Source organism: Peromyscus eremicus, chromosome 9 (assembly GCF_949786415.1).
Source record: "Peromyscus eremicus chromosome 9, PerEre_H2_v1, whole genome shotgun sequence".
Classification (NCBI taxonomy): Eukaryota; Metazoa; Chordata; class Mammalia; order Rodentia; family Cricetidae; genus Peromyscus; species Peromyscus eremicus.
The window spans coordinates 30,962,443-30,974,029 of NC_081425.1; the positions used below are offsets into that span (position 1 = coordinate 30,962,443).

Genomic DNA, 11,587 nt, shown 5'->3' on the forward strand with positions numbered 1-11,587 from the left:
TGTGTTTGCCTAGGCAAGTGCATGGACTCTCTCTCAATTGCTATATGGGCATACAAGGTGGGAGGCAGGGTCAAGCTCTCCTGTTGTCATGACCTGAGGGCTGGCTCACCTACACCTATGACATCAGGGTCAGCTCTAATGTGTTGTCTAGGCAGGGTGCAGGGTCCACTATCCTGTGTTGTTGCAGCTGGTGAGGGGCCAGGCTAGTTAGTTCACTGTCATGACCCCAGGGCCAGCTCTCTTGCCTGCTGCAGGTAACAAGGGATGGAAGGGAGAGGGCATCTTTCCCTCACATGGCAGACAAAAGGAGGGAGGGAGTCGGTTCTGCTGCTCCCCGAAATCCCTGACAACAGGGTCAGCTCTAGTGTGTTGCCAAGACGGTGTGCAGAACCTACTCTCTTGTGTGCTGCTGCCAGTGAGGGGCAGAGAGTTCTCCCACCCTCCTGACCAGAGGTCAGCTCTCTCACCTGCTGCGGATGGCAACAGATGAGTAGGGAACGGCATCTTTCTCTCACCATGCTACCACATGGCAGATGAGGGGGTAGTAGGGTCAGCTCTCCTGCTCTCATGCCCTCAGAGTCGGCTCACCTACGTTCCCAACAACAGAATCAGCTCCAGTGTGATGTCCATTGAGTTGTATGACTATGATTAGGGGTGGGGCCATCTTTCCTGAGTACAGACGTGGTCCTCAGCAGCAGCCCGGTCATGGATATCCCCCGACCCCTGGTGGCAGCTGTGGAAACTAAAATCAGCACGGCTTCTATGGCAGCATGGCTCTCAGACACAATCATGGCCCCAGGTGGCATCACAGACAATAGGGCTTGCATGGTCCTCAGTGGCGACAGGAGGTGTAGACATCAACACAGGCCCCTCAGCTTGGTTCTTGGCAATAGCCCAGGCTCGGACATGACCTTGGACTCCGGTGGCAGGGAGGCCATTCACGACAGCCTATTCCTCACCACCCTTCCCTCTTCAGATCTGTCTCTCTCCCCAACCTGTGGACTCTTCTGCCTGTCTCACTCTCTTCCTTTCCCCCACTCTGCTTGCAGACTGGTATGGTTCACTGATGCCTGGCAGGCTCTTTGTTGAGTCACAGGTGGCACTCGGTTGAGTCCTGCCCACTCCAGCAGCAAGGCATGTCATAGAGATGTTGCTTTTCATCTCTTACATGCCTGGGCCTAGAAACCATAGGCTTGGTGTGATGATGGCTTCTGGTTGGTTGTGTGCCCCCAACTGCACCCCAAACCAGGGGATCTGGGAGGGGGAAGCCATCTGTGTCGTGTGACATTCAGGCTTGGAATGTGTCAAGCCACTCCTAGTTGATTGTGCCTCCCCAGATCCCCTTGTCTGGATGGAAGCCGTCTTTGTCCTCTGCAACTTAGGTCTGGAAAGTGCCGAGTAGCCTCAATTTCAAACTTCTATTTTTTCCCCCAGAGATGTGAGTGTGTGTGTGTGTGTGTGTGTGTGTGTGTGTGTGTGTGTGTGTGTATCTCTGTCCATCCTGGAATTCTCCCTGTAGATCAGACTGTCCTAGAATTCAGAGATTTGCTTGCCACTGCCTCAACAGTGCTGGGATTAAAGGCATGTACAACTACCACCTGGTTCAAGCTTCCAATTTATGTTTAAGGATTTTATCCAGTTATGCAATGAAGAAGTCTTGAGTTTATATCAATTTGTCTTTTTGAGGTTTTTATTTTGAAAAAAAAAAAAAAAAAAAGGATACCAGAAAATAAGGAATGCTGAGAGCAGGGATCTTCCCTAAGGGAGAGAACAGCAATTGGTTAGCCAATATCACATGGTGAGCAATGCGAACAAACTCAAAAGTAATATACAGATTGGTCAGACTACAATTTTGCATTTTGCATTTAAGAACATATAGGTATATAACAACAATTAATGAGAAAAGAGGCCATGAATTTAATAAAAATATAAGGAGTGGTATTTGGGAGAATTCAGAGGAAGTAAAGGGAGAATGTAAATGGTGTAATTACAATCTTAAAAAATAAAAGAACATTTTAAGGTATAGAGAAAAGTACATACTTAGCCACAGGAAGTACCGCTGCTTGCTTATTTTAATTACACCTTAAACTTTGCAATATTTGAGAAATGTATAATCCTAAAATATTAGTTACTCCAATGATGAGAATCAGGGAGAACTATGAAGTATGAAGAGGCTCTGATTTTGAAGATTAACTTGTGCGTGCATGCGTGTGTGTGTGTGTGTGTGTGTGTGTGTGTGTGTGTGTGTGTGTTCTAGTGTGCACACATGTTTGTATGTATGTTTATGTGTTTGCCTGCGGGTGTACATTCATGTTCTCATGTGCCCATGTAAAGTGACCAGCTATCCATCTAAGTTACTCTTTCTCTGTAGTTAGCCTTCAAAGATTTGACAGTGGTTCTTTTTGATCTGGAATTTATGGAGTAGTCAAGTATGGCTGGCCACTGAGTACCAGAGAGCCACATACCACTGCCTTCCCAGATCTAGGATTATAAGTCTGTATGAAAATGTCTGGCCCTTTATGTGGGGTTTGTTGATTGAACTCAGACCTCCAAGTCCACATGGCAAGCACTTTACCAACTGAGGTATCTAATCCGTCCATTAAGATAAACCTTTAATAGCGACACAATCCTCATGGTTTAAACAAATGAGATTCAGATACAAAGGAGGGGAAACAAAGGGAAAGAAAAAGAAATGAAAGTGAAGCAGAGAAAAGGGTGTAAGAATAGATACAGGATGGGTTAAATGTATAAGAATATTAATAAATTTATAGTTCAGTAATGTCTGAGGTTGTACAGGCTGCATGTCTGAAAAGAAACTCTAAAATGACAGAAAAAAAATGATTAGTGGAGGTTGATGTATTTTGTATAACTGAATTTTATAATGATTTTAATCAGGGTATAATTTCTTGTGCATGAAGCCATTCTGATATTTTAAAGAGCTTTACATAAGTATTTCTATTTTTCCAGATTCTAAAATTTCACAAAAGCCTAGATTTTGCCACTTTTAAAATACTCAGCACGTTGTAAATTAATGCATCATTTTCTTGTTAAAATCAGCCTTGCATAAAATGATCTGTAACTGAGCAGGAGCAATAGCAAAGGTGTGAACCACTCCAGGGAAGTGCTAACTTCAGAGCCCAAACTAGAACATTTAAAGGCGAAAATTTCAGCAACAGCAAACAGATGTTTCTGCAAAATATCATTTTTTCCTCCCTGTTTACCAAACTCCTTTTCCTATACACATTTTTCTCTTCTCTCCATAACTTGGACTTTCCTGCCACTTTACCAATTTTCAGTGCCCACTCATCCTTGAAAGCCTTCATTTCTACTTCTGCATTTTACCTCCTCTGCGGTAATTGCCATGGAAGATGGGTATGTGGTTCTGTCCTAAAAAAATGAATTCAATATTAGTGACACTCACTGGGCTGATGACATGGCAAATTGAAGGCCTTTGTTTAATCACAATAACCTAGACACCAAACAGTGTACAAAACACCAAAGAGTACTTCACAGTTGGTTGAATAACTATTCAGTTCTATTCTCAGAGAAAGAATAAAGATTAACTCTTTGGCTTAAAAGACAATTAGTATTAATTTTTAACATGACTACATGAAATAGATATTTACTTGAAAAGACATATTGTATTGATGATACCAATCAAATAGCCATTAGGCACTATTGAATCTGGATGGCTCACTAAGGCAGACACCTGCCTACTAATTGTAAGTCCCAATTAAGTCTGTGATTGCATAGACATTAACTCTCAAAAAGAGGATAAACACATATTTCAAAGGCAACTTTAATAGTTGCACTGTGTCATTAGCAAATTCCCTATTCCACGGGACACAAAAATTTCTAGTAATGTGTCTTCCTAAACACAAAACTATCCTTCCCTGTCTTTAAGAGTTTAACTGGTATAGATGATGTGTTAACGCTAGAATGGGATTCTTAATGGCAGAAACATCCTTTCATCCTATCAAATATCTGATCATGGAGGCTTCAAGGAAGAATACAACCAAAAATACGTAGCACTCAATGATATTCTAAGAATAATGTATCTTAGAAGTGAACAAAAAACATGAACTTCATCATTTCCTGAATTACTCAGAGACTCCCTCTTGTGATAAAGTTCTAAGGAAGTGAGCCATTTGCAGAAACTCTGTATTCTTTTAATGGCCAGGAGTTTGGGTTGGAAAGTAAAAATCCTATGGAAAATTAGAGAAATCTAGTCATAATCAGGGCATGTTTAAATGAATATGAGCCCTCATGAAGAGTTAGGACCTTTCTAAAACTTTATGCTATATTTAGAACTTAAATAGTCCATGCCTTAATATGTTTTGCTCACTGAGATTATTGTTTAAAAATAAATGTGAGAGGATACAAACAATGTTATTTTGGTCACTGCCTGTCTTGGTTGTGGCTCTATTGCTGTAATGAAACTCCATGACCAAGGCAACTTATAAAAGGAAGCATTTAACTAGAGGACTGCTTGTGCTTTCAGAGGGTTAGTCCATAGTCATCACGGTGGGGAAGAAAGCAGCAGGCAGGCAGGCATGGTGCTAGAGCTGAAGCTGAGAGCTCATATCTGATCTGAAACTTGTAGGCTGGGGTGCAGGGGAGAGAAGGAGAGAGAGAGAGAGAGAGAGAGAGAGAGAGAGAGAGAGAGAGAGAGAGAGAGAGAGAGAGAGAGAGAGAGACTGGACCTGGCATGGGCCTTTGAAAGTTCAAAGGCCACTCCCACTGACACATCTCCTCTGACAAGGCCATAACCACTCTAGCAAAGCCACACATACTCCAACAAGGCCACACCTTCTAGTCTGTCACAAACAGATCCACTAGCTGAGGAGCAAACATTCAAACATGATGACTATGTGGAGGGCATTCTCATTCAAACCAGGATACTAGCTAATAGAGTATCATGGACTGGTTAAAGAAAACATACAAGATACAGTCAAACGAAACAGATTGCTAGATCTTTACCTTTAACAAAGAGGACTAGAGAAAGAAAGAGGATCCTTAGCTCCTAACTTGTTTGGTGGACTAACTAGATTATCAGTGAATTACCAGATAAAAATGTAAAGATAGTGACAAAGGAATGACCATTACATAATGGATTTGTAGCTAGTCATCCTTATAACCTCTTAACATGGATACCAATCTGCAAAGAAAACTTTTCTTGTTGTTAATCAACGGTCCATTGCTCCACTTCGGTAAATTTAAAACAGAATTTGGAATATCAGTAGAAAGTTTTGGAGAAAAGATACTTCCCAAATGAGCTCACATTATCACAAAGTTTACAATCTGGCTCAAACTATTAATAACCTCTATTGAGTATGAATTGTAATTATCAGATATTATGAATATCCTTTTAATTCATACTATTTTGACTGCCTAAATCACATCTTATTGATGAATGCCAAGTTTATGCATATGAAGGCTTGATTTCATCTCTTCTAAAAGTTAAATTTAGAAGATTATTTTTTAATTTTGGTCAGAAAGCAATGACAACATCATTAATAACACGTTGCTAATAATGCTGAGCTAGGAACTTGCTACTGTGGGTATTAAATCATAAAAGCAGTTGATCATGTGTTCTTTTAATTTTAGTGGTGACACAACCGAGCACAGAATTTTTAAAACATGCCTAAGATCATAAAGTTAGGATGCGGTCAAGATTCAGTTTTTCCTGATTTCAAAATCTCAGTCTTTAAACACTCAGCATTTTTTTTCTGTATGATAATTAATACGTATGGCATTCCTTTACGAGCTTCAAGCAAAGATACTTAAAAATAGAACAGACTGGAGTGATATAAATGACATAGATACTTTCTTATACAAGGACACCAAGGTGGGTAAATTATCCCTGAACCTTCCTTCTGGCTTTGCAATGGCGAAGATGAAATGAAAGAGTCATTTTCATACAAAGAAGCCATTTTCACAGTGTTATTCGATCAGAAAGGTGCTGCAGTCTCTAGTTACAGAAGACTATTAAAAACACGATTGATTTTTATCAATCTGATATTACTCAAAGGACATCACCATTGCTTAAGAGAGAAGAATGAACCAAATTACCTTTGAGTTGACTTTATCTATATAAATACCAACTTCAAATTTTAACGACTGTTCTTGCAAAAGATACATACAGTGAACACTAAAGTAAAATACTCATGATCTTTTCAGTGATTTTACAATTTTCTTAAACATAGTAACTCTGCCAATTTGCTAAAAACAGGATAAATTTTAAGAAATTTCAAGCTCTAAATTCAAGGCAATGAGAAAAGTCTAGAATTATCATGCATAATTCAAAATGGTTTCAAACTCACTGGATTGAGCATTTTAATTCTCTGAAATAGCTAACATCTTGTTGAGTACTAACCTAAATTAAGAGTCAATGCCATATGAATAATTACATTTTCCCATTCATTAATTCCTCAGAATATAAAATCTGCGTTCAGTTTGGGCCCAAGAGATATGTAGTATTATTTATGATTTTATTGTGATAAAGTATCAGAAAATATTAAATATCATCATAAATATTTACTTACACAGGCATGAAATCATCAGTTCATTCAGAGATGAACAATTATATCCACATGAACAATATATACCTTAGAAACTATATATACTCTTTGAATGTTTGCTATTTTATTGCTGGATTTCTTTTTTTTTTAATTTTTATTTTTATTTTGCAATACAATTCAGTTCTACATATCAGCCATGGATTCCCTTGTTTTCCCCCCTCCAGCCCCCCTCACCTTCCCCCCAGCCCACCCCCCATTTCCACCTCCTCCAGGGCGAAGCCTCCCCCGTGGACTGAGATCAACCTGGTAGACTCAGTCCAGGTAGGTCCAGTCCCCTCCTCCCAGGCCGAGCCAAGCTATCCTGCATAGGCCCCAGGTTCCAAACAGCCAACTCATGCAATGAGCACAGGACCCGGTCCCATTGCCTGGATGCCTCCCAAACAGATCAAGCCAATCAACTGTCTCACCCATTCAGAGGGCCTGATCCAGTTGGGGACCCCTCAGCCATTGGTTCATAGTCCATGTGTTTCCATTTGTTTGGCTATTTGTCTGTGCTTTATCCAACCTTGGTCTCAACAATTCTCGCTTATATAAACCCTCCTCATTCTCGCTAATTGGACTCCCAGAGATCTACCCAGGGCCTAGCCATGGATCTCTGCATCCAGATCCCTCAGTGGTTGGATGGGGTTTCTAGCACGACAATTAGGGTGTTTGGCCATCCCACCACCAGAGTAGGTCAGTTCGGGCTGTATCTCGACCATTGCCAGCAGTCTGTTGTGGGGGTATCTTTGTGGATTTCTGTGGGCCTCTCTAGCACTTTGCTTCTTTCTATTCTCATGTGGTCTTCATTTACCATGGTCTCCTATTCCTTGTTCTCCCTCTCTGTTCTTGATCCAGCTGGGATCTCCCGCTCCCCCAAGCTCTCTTTCCTTCGACCCTCGCCCTTCATTACCCCCACTCATGTTCAGGTTGTTCATGTAGATCTCTTCCATTTCTCAGTCATTGGGCGATCCTCGTGTCATTCTTGGGGTCCTGTTTTCCAGGTAGCCTCCCTGGTGATGTGAGTAGCAGTCCAGTCATCCTTGTTCCACATCTAGTATCCTCCTATGAGTGAGTACATACCATGTTTGTCTTTCTGAGTCTAGGTTACCTCACTCAGGATGATTTTTTCTAGATCCATCCATTTGTCTGCAAACCTCATGATGTCATTGTTTTTCTCTGCTGAGTAGTATTCCATTGTGTGTATGTACCACATTTTGTTTATCCATTCTTCAGTTGAAGGGCATCTAGGTTGTTTCCATGTTCTGGCTATTACAAACAATGCTGATATGAACATAGCTGAACAAGTGCTCTTGTGGTGTGGTTGAGCATTCCATGGGTATATGCCCAAGAGTGGTATAGCTGGATCTATGAGATGGATTCCCAATTTTCTAAGAAAGCGCCATATTGACTTCCAAAGAGGTTGTACAAGCTTGCATTCCCACCAGCAGTGGAGGAGAGTTCCCCTAGCTCCTCATCCTCTCCAGCATAAGGTGTCTTCAGTGTTTTTTATCTTAGCCATTCTGACAGGCATAAGGTGGTATCTCAGAGTTGTTTTGATTTGCATTTCCCTGATGATTAGGGATGTTGAGCAATTCCTTAAATGTCTTTCAGCCATTTGAGTTTCCTCTGTTGAGAATTCTCTGTTTAGTTCTATAGCCCATTTTTTTAATTGGACTGTTGGGCATTTTGATGTCTAATTTCTTGAGTTCCTTATATATTCTGGATATCAGTCCTCTGTCAGATGTGGGGTTGGTGAAGACCTTTTCCCATTCTGTAGGCTGTCGCTTTGCTTTGTTGACTGTATCCTTTGCCCTACAAAAGCTTCTCATTTCAAGAGGTCTCATTGATTGATTGTTTCTCTCAGTGTCTGTGCTACTGATGTTATATTTAGGAAGTGATCTCCTATGCCAATGCATTCAAGACTACTTCCTACTTTTACTTCTAGCAGTTTCAGAGTAGCTGGTTTTATGTTGAGGTCCTTGATCCACTTGGACTTAAGTTTTGTACAAGGTGATAGATATGGATCTATTTGCAGTCTTCTACATTTATTGCTGGTTTTCTAATGCCACATAATAGGAACCTTATTCAGAAAGAGCTTTTGCAGCTTATTAGATAAAATAAGATAGTTTTTCTTAAGAGAAACTAAGGAAGAACTATCCATATGTCTTATTACCTGACCAAAGTCTAAAAAAAGATTTAAAAAAATTCAACATTGGGAATTAATTTGAAACTCTCTCTCTTCCTCTCCCTTTCCTTCTCTCTCTCTCTCTCTCTCTCTCTCTCTCTCTCTCTCTCTCTCTCACTGTGGGTGTGTTGGTGTGTGTGTGGGTTTGTGCATGTGTGCAATTGGGTGTGGAACAACACCACAGAACTCCCTGAAGATGGCAGGGGATACCCTTGGATGTCAATCCTTGCTCCCCTCACTTTTAAGACAGTTTCTTGCTTAGATAGAACTGGCCTACAGTTTCTGGATATTCTCCTGTGTATCCCCCATCTTGCAATATGAGCAGTGGGATTACAAATGAGTGCTATTCTCTGCAGTTCTCTGTGGATCTGGACCCTCATTCTCATGACTGTGGGGGAAATATTTATTGACTAAACTATCTCACCAATCCAGTGATCATGGGGATTTAAATTTTTATTATTTTCCTTTATTTTAATGGAGGAAGGGTATATAAATTTATAAATACGACTTTCAGGTACTGTAAAGCTCTCTAGTTTGGGTTGTCTTAGATTTTTCATAGGACCCATGACTGAAGCTTAAATACTATCTCATTGATTTTTTTCTCCTACCTGAGTTGTTGATACTATATGATAAATGATATTTGTTTTCAGAACACTCCTGAATGAAAGACTTCAGAATAACCTAAAGGCACTGTAATTGTCTCTATGTGTTCATTTTTCCTTTGTAACTATTTATTTTTTTAAATCTCAAAAACAAGTAAATTTGAGGAGAATAAGATATTTGTGTGAAAAATAATAAAGTAAATAAAATAGGAATAATAAAATGAATCAACATATATATATATATATATATATATATATATATATATATAATATTTGGGGAGTCTTTTACAATTTCAATAAAATGCAACTGTAATTATATAAACAAAAAATTAGATTCTTTCCAAGATGTTGTATGAACAATCAACAAGAACAAAATATTCTCCAAGCTACAGTTTCATCTAAACAAATCTTACATTAAAATATAAACAATTTTTTCTACACTAGCACACTTGAATGTCATATTTTCATCCAAAGTTATCTGATAATAATAATAATAATAATAATAATAATATAACAATAACACATGCTGTATAAGTATATGGTTTGAAGTCTGTTGGTAAAGATTATAATTTCTCAATATAGGACAAATTATATTCCCTTTAAGATCAGCCTTAAAACATAACCTTTTGCCAAATACTGAGAGGAAATACAAATGCTTGTCAAATTCTCCCCACTGGGAAAATATAACTATTATGGATTTACTTAGAACAATACATTGTAATCAAGTAGATTGACATTTGCCATCAAGGAAGCAACTGATGATAGGGAGTCAATCTCTTCTTAACTGTTCAGCATAGCAGGAGCTATTTAATGTTAGAAATAACAATTTTTGTTTTATTTCCTTACTTTCTTTTCCCTTTTTCATTAAATTTATTAATTTGTCTCTAAATACTTGTGTGGTTTTATTTTATTGCCATGATAAAATATCTTGGCAAACAGCAAACAAAAAGAAAGAGTTTATTTTAACTCTCATTTCCTTGTTAAGGTCCTTAAGGTCCACCACAACGTGAAGATCACAATGGCAGCAACTTAAAGCAAATAGTCACATCACATACACCAACTTAAAGAGCAGACAAAAATGAATGTGCTTATGTTCACTGACTTGGGTGCTTGTGCTTACCTCAATTTCTCCACTCTCAGAATTTCAGGATACCCAGCCCATGTAATGCTGCTGCCCACAGAGATCTGTGTCATCCTGTGTCTATTAACTCCAGACAATTCTAAACAGACATGCCCAAAGGCTAACCTAAGGCTGATAGACCTTCACTCCTAAGGGATTATTCATTGTGTCAAGGTGATGATTAAAGCTAACAATCAAAATTTTAGATAAGATATGCAATATGAAAAAAAAATAACAGCTCTGATCCTTTTATTTGGTGTTCAATGTCTAAATTAAGAGGCAGATTTCTGATGAGCATGCACAAAGACATACATATATTCATATACATATATAGTAATATATGTATATTACTATTGATATTCAGAACATTAATTTGGACAATTAATGTTTGTAATGACGGCTTCTTTGTGAAAGAGGCATGGGAATTGTTAGTTGAATAATAGGTGATGTCCAAGAAGAATGGTTAGTCCTGGAGACATGGCTCAGTGTTTAAGAAAACTTTCTACTTAAGTAGAGGACCCGGGATCTACTCCAGGACAAACACGGCAGCTACCTAATGTCTGTAACTCCAGTTCCAGGGAATCTAATGCCTTCTTCTGACCTCTGCAAGCACAAGGCACACATACCATCAAAACACTCAAACACATAAAATAAAAAAATTTAAAAATTAAATATTTACTTAAAATAGGAATATGGCTGTGCTTATGAAAGATAATGGTTCATCTAGGAGAACAACAGGAATGGCATCAAAGGATGACCATTGTGAATAGGAATGCTCTGGGTTCAAATGCTCTGGCTGAGAATAAGAGAGAGCATACCATGCCTATGTGACTATCACATTAAGGTGTGTGAATTCACATTCACATAAAAAGAAGGAAACACTTAAGATATAAGCTAGAAGTCATTGAACATACTTTGTTCTTATTTGTAAAATATCTGGACTTTGTATGCAAACTAAACATAGACCAGTGGGGAAGATGAGTAGGTGACCTTGTAAATTCAAGCATGTAGGCTGATGGTGGTAAGAAGTTGAAATTTGAAGTATAGGTAATATATTGGACGGAACGTAAGTTTGATTTAGGAGCCTACTTTATCCCATAATGATTGCATATTAATT

At 38.9% G+C, this 11,587-nt stretch overlaps 1 long non-coding RNA gene across 1 annotated transcript in view; it reads right to left on the reverse strand.

Annotated features, from left to right (window-relative positions):
- Positions 1–2,236: 2,236 nt before the first annotated feature.
- Positions 2,237–11,587, reverse strand: part of LOC131919186 (uncharacterized) — a 69,862-nt gene continuing 60,511 nt past the window's right edge. The window contains exon 4 of the long non-coding RNA XR_009381184.1: positions 2,237–3,387. This is a non-coding gene — a long non-coding RNA (uncharacterized LOC131919186). The remainder of the gene's footprint in view (positions 3,388–11,587) is intronic.